Here is a 17,106-nt window from a genome sequence, read left to right on the forward strand (position 1 = left end):
TGCTGTTTAGGGCCAAAGTGCAAGGGCTCCCTTTGTAAATTGTTGCGATGGATTAGTGATTCCATGATTGGCTGATTTGATTTAGTTGGCAGACCCTAGTACAGTGCATTTTGTGTGACCAGGGCCTGTAAATCAAATGCAGCAGCACTGATTGTAGCACCCACAGAAGCAGCCTGTAAAATGTGACTCAGGCCTGCCATTGCAGAGCCTGTGTGCAGCATGGGACTGCCATGTCGACTTGTCAAGTGCACACACTTGCCAGCCCCCAACCTTTCCTTTTCTGTATGTTAGTCACCCCCAAGGCAGGCTCAAGGTACCCCTGTGGGCAGGGTGCATTGTATGCGAAAAGTAGGACATGCTTTGATGTGTGTTGCATGTCCTGAAAGTGAAATACTGCCAATTTCGTTTTTCACTATTGCAAGGATATCTGTTCCCATATGACAGAATGGGTAGTTTGTTTATAACATCAAAAACATAACTGACCCTGGGAACAAGATAGAAAAGAAATGTTCAGTATGCCTGAACTCAGAGTGTTAAAGTGCATCTTTTTGTGAGGGTGAATTTTACATTCTGTGTTTGAAAATACCACTTTTAGAAAGTGAGTATTTTCTTGCCTAACCATCCAGTGTGCCTCTGCTAGGTTTGTGCATTGCATGTTTGGCCTTTGGATGACAGGGGGCTGGAGAGTGCTGTGGCTCCAGAAGTCTGATGAGTCAGGGCTGGCCTGAATGGACCTGGGTTGCATTTAGAGTAGGGGGAGGAGATTTCCTTTCACCTGCCTGGGCCAGGTCTGCCTTCAACAATGCTGTCTCCACCTCCTGCAAGGAAGCTGCACTAGTGAGGACAGAACTGGTTTTGGCTGGGTACAGACACTCTCTGCCTTCAGAGAACAAAGGATTTCGGTGTATAAAAAGTGGGACCAAGACCCCAGACTTTTAGATCACTTCTGGGAAATCAAGAGGAAAACTTTGCCAAGGAGAAGAGCCGGAGAAGCTGAGGAGGAATACTGCCCCTGTGCTGTTTGCTGTCTGAGGTTGGCCTGCAGTGGCTGCTTGCTGCCAAGGAAAGGAGAAAAAGGACTTTGCTGTTTGCTTTGTCACCTGCTTGAAGAAAAGATATCCAAGGGCTTGAAACTGAGCTTGCCTCCTGTTATGAAGTCTTCTGAACACAAAGACTTCCCCTCTTCTGTCTCTCTGCATCTGGAATTGCTGTTTCAGCTGCTAGAGAAGGAAATTGCAACACCAATGCCGGCAAGCGACGCCGCAACCTGCACCGATCCTGTGAGCGCTGCTCTGACTTGTGACGTAGGCCCGGCACCTGCTGCTGTGCCGCATCGACTCCGAAGCAGATTTCATCATCGCGGAGCCGATCCTCCACATGGGTGATCCCCAAATCCATCGACATTGCGCCAATGGTAAGGAACAGTGGTTTCGGTGCCATCGTGATGTCAACTCCCCGATGCAGTAAGGAACAGTAGTCTCACCTCCCCTGTGCTGCAGTAGGGAACAGAGGCTGTACCTCCCATGGGGTCGTAAGGAGTCAACGTCGTGCAGAGCCTAGGAAGCCACACCTCTCCAACGCCGTCAACTGACTTTGCTTTCATCAATTCCAAGGTACTGTTCTTTGGTGGTCTACTTGACTCTGGGCCCGAAGCCGCGCACTTACGGTTGGTGCCTTACTTTGGGATTTCTACCGGTCACAAAGTCGGTATAACTCCTAGTGATGTTATTTATTGCTACAAGCTTTATTTGAGTGAATAACCTAGTTTTGAGGATATCTTGATAACTGTACTGTGGATTTTTGTCATTTGGTCTTGTTTTGGTTTAGATAAAGATTATTTATTTTTCTAAACTGTTGTGGTGTCCATTTGTAGTGTTTTCACTGTATTACTGTATGTGTTCACAAATGGTTTACACGCTGCCTCTGAGATAAGCCTGCCTGCTCGTGCCAAGCTACCAAGGGGGTGAGCAGAGGTTATTTTAGGAGTGTATCCCCCTTACCCTGACATGAAGCAAGGGCCCCTATTTGGACAAAGGTACCTACCTCTACCAACTAGAGACCCCCATTTCTAACAATGGGCATGAACCATCTTGCTTGGAATGTGACACTCATCCAGCAAACAGCCATCTGTCATGTCTCTCTGTACAGGCTGATTTGAACCGCAGAATAAAGAAAAACAAAGGAGTTATTTGTACTTCCAGGATTGCCGGCAACTAGGTCAGTTAAAAAGTGGAGGAAAGGATGCTGTGGACCCGCCAGAAATAACCGTGCTGGAGTTCAAAAGGTGAATGAGCAGTAAAGATGCCTTTAAATATTGTGTTTATCCTGTCATATTTACTGCAGGTTCAAAGACAAAGGTCAAATGTCAGGCTATATCTTCTGACCTAAGGCTGCTCACTTGGAAACTGGTGTACTGTTATTTCTGGGAATGTAAAGTGAGTGGGCTTTGTAAAAGGGGTCTAGGTGACAATCCTGCTGGGTACATGAAACAAAAGGAAAGGCTGCAACATGCCAGTTGTTTTCTGACACACAACAACATTTAAATATCAGGAAATGAACTACACACATATTTCAAATTATATCATTTATTAGGACTGCACAAATAATGCACTTTTTTGTATTGCTGAAGTGTGATGGAAACTATTTTTTTAATCGGATTAAAAGAAATCAAGTCACTTTTGTTGGTGATGCATAAGTGAGACATGTTCCCTGAAACCCAATTTCCATACATATTCGTTTTTGTGCTACATATTTATACCAGTAAAACTGTGTCCATGCAAATTTAGTAGCCATTTCAATGGAGAATGTTCTGTCTTTAAATAACAATGTGCTACGTCACCAGCACTCCAAAATGCACCACTGGTTAGATACCAGGGGCCTCATTTATAAAAAGTGTTGCATCGCTGGTTAAAAACAGTGATGCGACCCTTTTCATTGCACCCCCTTTGCAACACCTTGTATGCACCGTATTTAAAATATGGCGCTCCATGTCGCAAGGATTGACCAGTTACTTCAGGAATCTTGACGTATCTGATGGGGCAGAAATGACGCATTGCTGGAGTGTGTAGCAAAACAGACGCAACTCCAGCAATGTGTCATTACACATGGGCGAGTTCCATGTAAAAGGGCCTGCGTCAGTCCTATGCCTGCAGTGAAGCAGGCGTAGGGATTTGACGCAGTGAACTCATACAAAAGGCGCAGAGAAATCTCATAGCATACACTGCGCCACTTCTATGAACCTTTTCTACGGGGGGAACGGCCAATCTGCATACATTATACCTGATGCAGGTATAATGTAGGGCATGGGTTTACAAAGTGATGCATCTGCCTAGATAAGTTGCTTCGTAAATATGACGCAGTGTGGCGCATTGTTTACGCTGCCGCAGCATCACAAAAAGTGATGCAACGGTGGCGTAAGGCCTCAGAAATAAGGGCCCACATCCTTACCATTCTCCTGCCGCTTGGGCGTAGCATATTTCCTACATTTGTTTTTTGGAAAGACGCTTGTGTCTATCACAATTCCAATGCCTTCAGTGATATAACATTAATAGCAGCACCTCTACTCTAAAATTGTATTGTTCCAGCACCACTGCCTAGCTCTCTTCCCGGTTCGCTGATGTCATCAATGACTGCCCCTTCTATGTTCATAATATGCAACATTATTTTGTGAACGCAAATCATAACGATTCAGAGACACACAGCAGTTTGCATTAGTACATTAGAATTTGGAAATCATATGCAAAATATTTTTGCAAATTATGATTCATAAATTGAGACTTTAGTGCATTAGGACAATGGTCACTACTTTGACAAATCTTTTTTGCTTATAATATATTGTGCAATAGAAATGCGAAAAGGTTGGTGAATTATTGCATCGTTAAGAACATATACAGATAGGGATACACAGCACACTGTCAGTAGAAATGAAATGCAGGAAATTAATTGCTGTTTAGTATTTAGCTAAAGCTTCAAACGAAATTTTGGGTATGAGGCAAAACAACACCATGTGGTATTTAGATGGCGCGGGCAAGCGTTTAGCAACACATCTAGATATTTAGTCCACAAACAGCTGCTGATCCGTCTTTTCCAATAGAACATTGCTAACTGGTGTGGCATCCCTGGCACCTAAACACATGGCAAGGTAAGAGCAGACAGCAAGTGCATTTGTAAAAGTGATGAAACAAGCAGACCAGATGGTCTACAAAGACAGCACTCATTTCCATGCCTGAAAGGAATTTCACAGGTGTAAACTCCTTTGGAACTACAATACTGTACACAAATTGCACTTCCATTGTCAAATAAGCAACTATTATCTGCAGTGTATTGTAAACATATGTTCCTTTTCATATGTCATTACTATTATCGAATAGGGGAAAAGCTTGTATGTTTAACTATGTGTGAAATGTTTGGGTACGTTTAGAAAGATAACCTACCTATAAATATATGGAATGTTACAAATGGGGGTCTCTAGATGGAAGTCGTATGCACCCTGTCCAAGTTGGGACCCTTCTTTCTCGCCAGGGTACTGGAGTTACACACCCAGGATAACCCTGCTCATCCACTTAGTAGCTTGGCACGAGCAGTCACTCTTATCTCAGAGGCAATGTGTAAAGCATTTGTACATAACACACACAATAACCTAGTGAAAACACTACACACAGACACCACACCTGTTAAGAAAAATAACCAATCTTTACCAAACAGGGGCAAAACAACAAGCATTCAACATACCTAACTCAAAATGTCACTTTTGAATGGTTTAAGCCAATCTGTCCATAGAACTCTATGGATACGTTAATTTAAGCACAAAGGGCCTTTGTTGCAACAAAATCCACGTAAAAAAAACAGCAACAAAGGAGGAAAGTGTCAAAAATACAGCGATGCGTTGCTTCTTGAGTCCCAGGGTAATGGAGGCATCAGTTCTGCTGCCCGCAGGATAAGTGCTGCATCGACTCCTTACTGTGAGGAGAAGCAATATGTCAATTTTCAGAGGCAACTTCTCTCGGCGGGGCGATGTGTTGGATACTTGGTGCACAGGTGCGATGCATAAGAACATCCAGGTGCTGTAGGTCGATGCGACAACTAAACAGGAGCTGCATTCATTTTCACTCCCGCAGACAGGTAATGCATCAAACCCTTCCACCGCACAGAAGGGCCTGCGTTGAAGTCGGTCACAGATGTCAGAGACTCAGTGCTCTAGAGTCAGACTGCGGCGGCTCTTCTGGCTGTGAATAGCCGCAGCACCACTTTTTCAGCCGCACTGCGGCATTGGATTGATTTCTCTACTGCACAGCAAGCTTGCAGTGGGAAAAACAGTGTTGGAAGGGCGATGCATGTATCTTTGAGTCTTGAAGCAACAGAAAAACATCCAAAGGCTCAGAACTGGAATTGTCACCACTTGCAGGTCAGAACTCCCAGCAGTGGAGTTCAGACATACTGCAGATGAAGTCTTTGATGGCCCTGAGACTTCCAAAATGAGGCAAGCACACACAAGCCCTTGGAGAACCTTGGAAAAGCAGGATACAAGAAAGCAAAGTCCTGTTCTTTCACTTCCCACAGACAGAAGCAGTAACTGCAGACCAACCCAGGAAAGCAACTCACAGCAAAGGGGCAGTACTACTCCTGATAGCTCTTCAGCTCTTCTTCCTGGCAAGGTCCTCAGTCCTGAAGTGTTCTCAAAATGTGGTGTTATAGGTCCAATACCTATAACCCTTATGGCCTTTGAGGTAGGCATACTTCAAAGGAAAGTCTTTGTTGTCCACAAGATCCTGCTTTGCCCTGGCTTGACTTCAAACAAACTAGAGGGGGGCAGAGCCTGCATTAGGAGAGGCCAGGCACAGCCCTATTCAGGTGTCAGTGGCAACTCCCCCACCACTCTAACTCAAGAAGGCCATCAGCCTGGTAATGGGCCATCAGGATATGAAGGTAACACCTCAGATCCCTTTGGGTGACTGTCTAGAGTGAATGTACAAACAACCCAGCTGTCTGTCTAAACCAAACATTGATTCCACAGGCAGGCAGAGGCACTGAATGGTAAAACAAGAAAATGCCCACTTTCTAAAAGTGGTGAGAGAGAGACACACGTTAAAAAGATCAAACATGAGGTTATAGAAAAAAATAATTCTAATTTAGATTTTCAGAAATGTTCGGGTAAAGCATACATTTTAAATGAAATTTGTATCAAGGTTGCTCCGAAGAGTGCATAGGGCAGTGTTTATAGATGTGCTCATGTGCAAAGTGATAAGAAGAAAAAATTATATTAGTTGTTCACAGAATATTTTTTATACAATTTCAACAATAGGTCAGCAGCTCAGAATAGGTAAAGTAATGTGCCTGTATGGAAAAATAAATCCTATGCTCAAAGGCAATTGTCCATATTTCAGAAGTGGTGGTAGCTGAATACTAACACACTGTTTATAGGGATCTATGAATTCAATACAGGCTTGAAAATCAATGTCGACTTTTCGACCCGACTGTTGCATGAGGTAGATTAAGCCATTGCACGTAGATCTGCATCAGGACAGTAGAGAAAGAATAATAGGACAGCCTATAGTGTTGCAACTGCAACATCGGTAAGTGAAGGGGTTCAACTCGGATACACCCTGTTCAGAAGGTCCAAGGCTCCTAATCCAAGGGATTCTCAGTATAATCCAATGAATCTCTTATTCAACAGCTTACTGATATGAATCAGCTCGGTCAATATCTGGCGTAAAAATGGATTTCCAACAATGTTAAAGCCGACTTAAACAGGTCTCATCACTCAATGAACTGAAATCTTGGCCACCCTTAGCGAAGTCTCTCTCATACCTCTTGTGGACCCTGATGCTCATCCAGTGGTTTGCCTCCTGAGGAAGCTTTCTGGGGTCAGTCAGCCTGTTGTCAATCAGATGCTGGCACAGCTCTGGAAAACAAAGACTATGCAAGTGCTCCCATGCAATCAAATTATACACCCCCTGATTGCCTCTTACCTAGCTGCCCTTTCCCCAACCATCCAGTGCTCTGCAAACATGATCAACACACTCAAGCCAAGTTTGTGAATCAGATTTTGTGAAGGACCTTAACTTGTTCTTGTACTGCTCTGGGGTGAGACAATACCTAGAGATCAGTGCATCCTTCATTGCAGAGTAGGTGAGATTCAATGCTGGCCCAAGGTGCTGTCTAAGTGTCCCTCCTCTCTACTTCAAAATGATTCCAAAGACATGCCCCCCAGTGTATGTCAGGGACCTGGTACATGTGGAGAGCTGACACACATCTCAAAAACCAACTGCGTATGTCATCCTCTCTTTTTTAATCCGTTACTATATCCTTGGGAATGTACACCCTCCCCTCAGATTGCACTGGGCATATGCTGCCATGATTTTGGTTGGATTCTGCCTGTTTTGACTTGATGTCCAGTTCCTTCATATTGAACTCATGGGTCAATAGCAACTTCCTCTCTTCCAGAGCAAGGGTTCTCTCTTTCTCTTGTTGCCTTTGATACATTTCCAACATGTTGTTTTCCAACTTGAGCTTCTCAAGCTCCCACTCATGCTCTCTGGCCTGGTGCCAGTCCTCCAGCTCCTCTGGGGGCAGACTCCTGGATGACACACTGCTGCCACCCCTGGAGGACGCTCCCCCCACAGGCAGACCATGAGCTCCAAAATCTCTTTGCTGACTCTGCACCTCCAGATCCACATCCTCATTCTTAGCGTCCCCAGCTTCTTTTGCTGCCCAAAAGGCTGTTGGCACCTTCTGTAGTTCCTCATTTCTAAAGGAACTTTTAACAGGGCAATTAGGATCCCTGCAGATCTGCTTCAGTTAAGGCACCAAGTATAATGTCAGCCTCCCAATCTCAAACACCACTTCAGCAAACTTCAATTGCTGGTTCACCAAGCTCAGACATGATTTGTAGATAACTTCAAGGGTTGTCAAAAATAGGAAAAATCAAAAAGCAGTATGTAGTCATGTAATGGTGTGCATTATGCAGCAGCGTACACAAATCACTGAATCTCAAGTACAAACACAAGTTCTATTCCACCTCTGCCACCAATTTTAGAAATGGGGTCTCAAGGTGGCAGAGGTATGTACCCTGTCCAAGTAGGTACCCTTCCATCTAGACAGGATAAGCTGTACCCAAGATATACACCCAAGATAACCTTGCTCACCCCCTTGGTAGATTGGCAAGAGCAGTCAGGCTTATCTCAGGGGCAATGTGTAAAGAATTTTTACGTAACACACACAATAACACAGTGAAAACACTACCAATGGACACCATACTAGTTTAGAAAAATGGCCAATCTGTATCTAACCCAAACAAGACCTAAATGACAAAAATTCAACAAACATAAATAACTCAAAAATTGATATTCAAAAGGTTTAAGCAACTCTATCCAAAGAACTCAACAGATGCGTTGAGTTTAGCACAAAGTAACTCTGATGAGTCAAAATTCAAGTCGAAAAACAGCTGAAAAAGAGGAAAGCGTCAGAAAACAGTGATGCATCAGTTCTGGAGTCTCAGGGGAATAGATGTTCCAGTTCTGCTGCACGCAGGACAAGTGTTGCGCTGATTCCTAACTGCAAGGAGAAGTGATGCGTCGATTTCCGGAGGTGACTCCTTTCAGCTGAGTAATGCGTCGTAAACTTGGTGCACAGGTAAGATGCATGAGAAAATCCAGATGCTGCGGGTCATTTCCGTTGCGAAACAAGCACTGCATTGATTTTCAATACCATAGAAAGGTGATGCGTTGATTCCTTCAGCTGCACAGCAGGGCCTGCGCTGAAGTCAGAGTGGGGGTCTCTGACGTCAGAGACTCTGTACTCTGGGTTCAAGTCTTGAAGCAGCAGAACCACCTCCAAGGGTGCAGAACTGGAATTGGCACCACTTGTCAACTCAGAACTCCCAGCAGTTGAGTTCAGACATGCTGCAAATGAAGTCTTTGATAGCCCTGGAACTTCCAACAGGAGGCAAACATACACAAGCCTTTGAAGAACCTCAGAAAAGCAGGATATAAGAAAGCAAAGTCCAGTTTCCTCACTGCCCACAGACAGAAGCAGCAACTGTAGGCCTACCTAGCAAAGCAACACACAGCAAAGTGGCAGTACACTTCCTGACAGCTCATAAGCTCTTCTTCTTGACAGTGTCCTCAGTCCAGAAGTGTTCTCAAAATGCGGTGTTACAGGTCCAATACCTATACCCCTCTTGGCCTCTGAAGTAGACATACTTCAAAAGAAAGTATTTGAAGTCCACAAGTTCCTGCCTTGCCCTGCCTTGGCTCCAACCACACTATGGGGGAAGTGGGGGGGCAGAGACAGCATTGTGAGAGGACAGGCACAGCCCTATTCAGGTGCCAGTGACAACTCCTTCTGCCACTCTAGCTCAGGAAAGCCCACCAGCCTGGTGATGGGCCATCAGGATATGCAGGACAGACCTCAGCTCCCTTTGTGTGACTGTCTAGAGTGCATGCACAAACATCCCAGTTGTCAGTCTAAACCAGACAATGATTCCACAGCAAGAAAATAACCACTTTCGAAAAATGCCATTTTCAAGCAACCTTTATAAAAACCAACTTCACTGAAAAATGTATTTTTAAATTCTGAGTCCAGGGAACCCAAAATCCAAATCTTCATCTCTTCCCAATGAAAGTTACACTTGTGAGATGATATAAGGCAGCTCCAATGATGACCTGGATATAGTACTTACTATAGTGAAAAATGAAATTGGCAGCAGTTCACTATCAGGACATATAAAAGACACATGTACATGTCCTACCTTTCACATTCACTGCACCCTGCCCAAAAGACTGTATTGGGCCTACCTTAGGCGTGCCTTACATGTAAGCAAAGGGAAGGTTTGGGTGTTGCAAGTGAGTGCATTTGCCAGCTCGACATGGAAGTATAAAACTGTACTCACAGACACTGCAATGGTGGGTCGGAGACAAGTTTACAGGGCTACTCATGTGGGTGGCACAATCAGTGCTGCATGCCCACTAGCAGCATTTGATTTACAGGCCCTGTGCACACACAGTGCATTTTACTAGGGACTTACGGTAAATCAAATATGCCAATCATGGATAGCCAATCCTCACAATTTACACAGGGAGCACTTGCTCTTTAGTACTGATAAGAAGTGGTAAAGTGCACAGTACCCAAACCAGCAAATCGAAGTCCATCATACAGTCACAAATACAAGGGGGATAGTCAAGAAGACAGGGGAACCACACCAAGGATGCCATGTCTAACATGGACCATTGCACGAAAACGATTTAGGAACAACAGATAGTGTAAATACTGCTTTCTCAGTGGGATAACATAGCAAACACAACAAGATGATGGACGGAGTGCTGAAACCTTTCAACCCCTCACCCCCAGTCACAGATCAGGGTTTAATCCATATTTCTTTTGCTCAATACGCCACCCCAGTTTGGACCCAGCAATATGGAATTCAATCATGACCCTGCTCCTCATGGGAACAGTCCAGCCTGAACTGCCAGTCCAGATACTCCCTGGACCGGAAACAGGCATCCTAGGACAGGTTTTGGGGTTGCATCCCTCATCAGCCAGGCTAGTTTGAATCCCGTGGCACAGCGAGCAAGAGACCCACATCTAAGCATACCCATGGCCACATAGGGTGAACAAAGCAAACACAACAAGATGATGGACGGAGTGCTGAAACTTTTCAACCACTCACTCCTAGTCAAAAATATGGGTTTAATCCATCATTCTTTTGCTCACTATGCCAGTCCAGTTTGGACCCAGGCAATAATCCAGCCCAAACTGTCTCAGTGGGTTGGCTGACTCTAACTCTTCAAGGTTTGGTGCGCCAATATGTCATGAATCAGAATTTTTGTGAATCAGATCATCTTTAAAGGGATGGTTTATTAAAACTAAACAAAATCGCTATGCATCAATTGAAATTAAAAGATAGATACACCTTTAGCCATTATTCAAACTTTATTTTGACGTTCTATAAAGTATTCTAATTCAATTTTCTGACTAAAACGTTTGTAACTTTTCAAAAGAATATGCTTTGAAAATCCCAGTGCACAGTTTTTTTTCACCTAGGTGTTCATAGTCATAATCTACTTGTCATGCATGAAACTTGTCCACAGTTATTAAAAAGATTATTGATCCGTAGGCTTATGGACTATCTAACTATCAACAGTGACAAGAATTCTATGGGGGTGCTACATTGTAAATAAAAATGTTACTAGTTAGAACTGCTGTATTACTCAGAAACCTTAAAATATTTTCTCTTTACAGAGCCGTGCTTTCTCTTTCTCTTTCAGATATGGTGGACTATCAAGAAAACAACTGAAATGTCCCATGACACTTGTCCTATGAGGGGAATTAATCCACAGTAGTCATCAGAAACGCTTGGTGGATCCATTGGTCTTAACTACAATGCATTTCTCTGGAAATTATTACATATTTGTTGGTCATTTATGAATCATGACTGGAATCTATTACTCAGTGGGTTTAGAAGTCCTGCCTTGAATCATGCAAAGTTATGGTTGCTGAAAGAGCAAGTTATCCAAGAAAACTCTTGATAGGTGGCTTCACAAACATTGCTAAATATATCTTGAACTGTCTGGAGATGGTATGGACATAACGAGAAAATCACAGATACATGAAAGGAGACACAGGAGTAGAAGAAGGAGAATAATTCATGTCTGTACACTTTTAAAACAGGCTTCCTGTTATTGACCACACTACATGTATTGGCAAAGTTAACAAAGAGCCACAACTCCTCATTAGTTCTGGCACTGAATATATTGTATTTGGCACTTTTTAATACATGGCATGTGTCCCTTGTTCCTGAGACTCCAGGTCTAAACAGGACTTTTGGAAATGGGATTTCTGGTTGGCTGAGGTATTCCACCAGGCAAGTCAAGAAGCACCACTTTAGTCAGGGTAAGCTAGATACATACTAAAAGATAACCTGTGCTCACCCTCCGATAGCGTGGCACAGAGCAGGCAGGCTTATCTAAAGAGGCATTGTATAAAGCATTTGTATAACACACACACACAGAGTTACACAATGAATATGCCACAGAAAAAACTCCACACAGGTTTACAAAAACAGATTATATTTATCTGAGTAAAATAAGTCCAAAATGACTAAAATCTAATCAGTAAAAGTCAAGACATAAATTTTTAAAGATTAAATGCAAAAAACAGTGCTTAGAAGTCACAAATCCAAAGTTCATGCCAACAGCTATGGAGGGCAGGCCAGATACAGGACCAATGCAGGGGCGCTGAGAAAGCTCCTTGGAGGGAGCAAAGTTTCAACGCTGAGGGAACGATGGATCTATCTTTTCCATGCAGTCGGGTTGCTGGGTCGTTGCTGGGCTTTGCTGAGGTGAAGGCAATGCATTGTCGTCGAGCTGTGCAGAGTATCATTGGCAGGCCACACTGGCTTTAGAATCTCTGTCATTGAACAGCTTCTGCGTCGTCATTGAAGGGCGATGTGTAGGTTCCAATTGGTACAGAGGTGACAGTGTGCAGGTTTTGTGGCAAAACAGCTGCAGAACCCACTTTTTAGGTGTAGAACTTGGAGAGGCACCTCAGACACGAGTAGGACTCACAGAAGGCAGAGTCCAGCAGCACCAGCAGAATTACAAGGAGTCTTGTGTGTCTTCATAAAACAGGAGGCAACCCAGAAAGCCCTTGGAGATCACTAGGAGGGGAAGCAGAAGCCAGCTCTCCTTCAGCAGAGTCAGGAAGCAGCAGGCATCAGGGCAACAAGCAAAAAAGCAGTCCTTCCAGAAAAGCAGTCCAGTTGAGTCCTTTAAGCAGCACAGCCATCCTTCTGACAGAAGCTCAATTCCAGATCCAGAAGTATCTGAATTTTGGGAGTCAGAGACCCAGTACTTATTCCCAAAGTGGCTCTGATGTAGGAAGTGCAGGGCCGGACTGGCTGTATTGGGCAATATATGTTTTCCCGGGAGGCTGGAAGGGTGGGGACCATTTTGTTGTGATGGGGGCTGTTTTTGCTACTGGAGACGGTTTTGCTGCAGTCCTACTATATCGCCCTCCCAGTAACAAAAGCAGCTGGGAGGGGGCTGGTCTGTCAAAATTGCCAGGGATGCTTTAGGTTCCCAGTTCAGCCGTGAGGGGTGAATTCAAAGCAGCTCTCTGTAGTGCACAAGGATCTCTTTCAACCAAGTCCTGTGTGCCAGGCTGCCTGTGGGTGGTAAATCAGTGTTTTGTATGTGGACCTATTGAAGAGTAGTGTCAGCCCCTCCCATTCCTTCCTAGCCAGGAAGACCCATCACAATGCATATGAATGTAGATGAGTGCTCAGAATGCAGATTAGCCTCACCTTCCTGTGTTTGCGACTTTCTAGAGGGAATGCACAAAGAGTCACTGTCACCCAGTCTAGATGTGTATTGGAGACAGGCTCAAAGGCACAAAGAGTTATAAGCACAGAGAAAGGTCCACTTTCTTTTTTCCTAAATTAAGGACGGGGGACGCCAAATTCGACGTGTTGCTATACTGAGCCAGTTATGCTACCACACAAGACTAGGACCGCACGTCAGCCAGACCTGTCTTTCTACCTCCCCTTACAAAACCAGAAATGGAGTAACTGAATGTGAAGTATCTGGTGATGCAAAAGTAATTGCCCTGTGTAGAGGATTCTACTTTGCCTATAATAATTCAAGGTGGAGCTCCCGGGCAGTCTATGAATGTGCCCTATACATGTCCATAACCTTGCCTTGAAAAAGACCTTCGCTAAAATACTCAGGCCCCACAAGAAGGTCAAAATGCGTTGGAGAGTATAGAAATACGGCCAGGAGATTGCCATTCCCAAAGAAAAGGAGACAAATAAAACAAAGGAAGGTCAAGGAGAATATTGACACCTCCAAGACCAAATGAATGAACCCCAAGAAGTAAGGGCTGTATGGAACTTTAGGATCTGAACTCTGAGGGCTACCAGATGTCCCCAGTTGATTAACCTATTTAACCAGCAGTGGTTATTGTTGGACCCTAATTCAAAACACTACAGTATGTGAATATATATGTTGGACACTTATGTATGTATATACCAAGTCATCATGCTGTATCTCTTGTATTGTTGTTTTGAATGTATGTCTTGTATTTTTCTATGTGATGCTTATGCAAATTTGTCAGTATTGTGCATTGTTTGTTTGTTGCACACTATAATAAATGTTTGGTAGGTTCTGAAGTAATGATACCCAGAAAAGAGTCTTTACCGCGGCAGAATATGATCATATATGAGCGGTTGGATGTATATACATGTCTTTTTTCAAATATGCAAGGTATTGAATTACTGATTATATCACAAGATTAATGACATAGGTATGTGACGCGGAGTGGGAAAAGGTTTATAAAAAACAAGAAGCTGACACTGGCTAAATAGACGCAGATTAATAATGTGGTCTTTGCCAATAAAAAGAAAGAAGAATTTATGGTGTAGGGAGTATAAATACTTTTAATACATTAGTTTGATCCCCACTCCTTATTTCCTCAACTGGATCACTCTCCATCATGATGGACACTTTCGAAAAGTGGCATTTCTAAAACAGTAATGTTGAATCCAACTTCACCAGTAAGGAGGATTTGTCATTACAATTACAAGCATATGAATAATGAAAAAGTTACCCTTCTCTGATCTGGAATTATAGCTTAAAAATGTATTAACAAATTACCAATACTAGCCTATGAAAGGAGTAGGCCTCACAGTAGTGACAAATAAAATAGGCTGCTTGTCACGATCAGGACATGCAAAACATTCCAGCTCATGCCCTACCTTTCATTTGCACAACACCCTGCCCTTAAGGCTACCTAGGGCCTACCTTAGGGGAGACTTAGGTGTAACAAAAGTGGAGTTCCCAGATTGGCAAGTAGTTTTAAATACCAAGTCGACGTGGCAGTAAACTGTACACACAGGCTCTGAGTGGCAGGCCTGAGACAGGTTTGAAAGGCTACTTCTGTGGGTAGCACAATCAGTGCTGCAGGCCAACTACTAACCATTAATTTACAGGCCCTGGGTTTAGGCTAAACACTTTTAAAAGGAACTTACAAGTAAATCAAATATGCCAAACAGGTGTAAACCAATTATAACATGTTCTGGAGAGAGAACACACGCACTTTAGCACTGGTCAGCAGTGGTAAAGTGCCCAATGTCCTGAGGCCAACAAAAGGATTGTCAGAAAAAGAGGAGAAGGAAGGCAAACATTTCGGCTGACCATTCAGAGAGGGCCATTTTCCAACAAGGACACTATGCACTTGTTCTGATTTGTCCTTTATATCGCCATTTGCACATACATTTCTTAAAACCTATCTTAATTGGAAAGAATTTTACTCAAGGAAGACTAGCCATGATGCATTTTCAGCTGTTACATGATCCCCGTACTTGCTGGCATGTTGCTTCTTTTTTAAATCATTCTTTTACACTAAGGGATTCTGCCCTGTATTTATGAAGACTTTGTGTTGTCTTGCATCATGCAAGGCAATGCAAGAATAAGTAAAAGCTTCAGTTACATTATTAACAAAGCCATGGGAGACCTGATTTGGGTGGCCTTGGGTGGCTTTGTAATTATATGAACACAAGGCAGCTGCTTGCACTGCGTTATGCTACATTTCAACTTGGAAGGCATTCAATTGGTGAGGCATGGGTGTCAACCAAACACAAAATGACCCTTGGGTCTGGAAAAGAAGGGAAAAAGGGAAAATAACAGAGACGTAGAAGGCTGACTATGCAGGAGTTGTCCTTATAAATTAGAGGTGGCATGCTTCATTATTGGGAATCATCCTCACACCATGAACCTAGTCATGGTGCGGGCTACAACCTCATCGCTTTGAGGAAGGAGCTCAGGGATGTTTTGTTTGTCAGAGGGGTAATGCTAAGACCCAATGTGAGCTAGCTCGTGTAGTGAGCGGTGCAGCGCTAATAGTGAGGTAATTTAAAACTAACTACAGAGTTTACCACATTATTTATTCTGGCTGCCCTATGCTAGGATTAAAAACAGAAAGTATGATATGAACCATTAGATCGAGTCGTGCTGATTAGATCGACATGTTTCAGCTTCTAACCCAAAAAAATGTGGTTTTCTTCAGGATCTAGTGTCTGCTACTGCTAATCAAGTGATGTGAACAAAGCGTTTATGTCCGTAATCAAAATGTTGGTAAGTTAAATAGGATACTAAACCAGTGATCCAGGCTTGACCAGATAGTTGGATACACCGGTGGTACCTGCAGAAGTCAGGTTCAGTACCCGAGTTGTCCTTAGCCAAAAAGCTTAAGGTGCATGCACACTTCCAACCACTCCATAGGCAAGAAGACGGTTGTGCGCTGCCAGGAGGACAGGCTAGTCAGTGGGTGTTCCCATGCATCCACCCATGGACTTTAGTGTATTCCCAGATTTACAAAGACTTGCAAACCCTGAAATGTGTCAACATGGTGTGCCTTCTCATGTGAGAACTAACTAGGAGAAATATATTTATTTCTGCTCATTATTTCCTCTATCCACATGTGCTGTATTCTACAGGACACAAAGAAAGAGGAAAATGCCTTTACGGGTTGTTGTTGAGCAGGAAGGTGTCCCTTTCAGCACAAAAACAATCCTGCTTGTAATGCAGTTAAGTTACTGCATTGGTGCTAGGCTGCACACAGTGTCCCAGCTCAAGGAGAGAACAGAAATGTTCCATATCTTTGTAAATATGGAGCGTTGCTGCTCTCTCCCTTTCACACAATGCCATGCAGCCACTTTGCTTGCTGTCCTGGGTTACGTGAAAGTTCAGTAAATATGTCCCTCTATGTTTTCAGATGGATATTATATTGTCTATGATTAATCACTAGAATGAATTTTATGACTTGTATGGTTTGTGATGATGCACTGTTATGAAATGTATGGCTCATGGTTTTACAATCTTTTAATCCAAATAGAATTAGCATGAAACAATACAATACAAGTCAATAAAATGTAATTTATAAAGGGCACACATCTGCTTCCGAATTAGCGTCTCAGCGTTCTCAGCATGTGACAAGTATTAAGGTTAAACAAAAAGGCCAATCCCAAAAGAAGGGAAACCACCAGCAAAATTAAAAAAGGAACATCTTAAGATTCTTTCTAAAGATATCTTCAGAAGGGGCTAAATGAAGACT

Source organism: Triturus cristatus, chromosome 1_2, assembly GCF_964204655.1.
Source record: "Triturus cristatus chromosome 1_2, aTriCri1.1, whole genome shotgun sequence".
Lineage (NCBI taxonomy): Eukaryota > Metazoa > Chordata > Amphibia > Caudata > Salamandridae > Triturus > Triturus cristatus.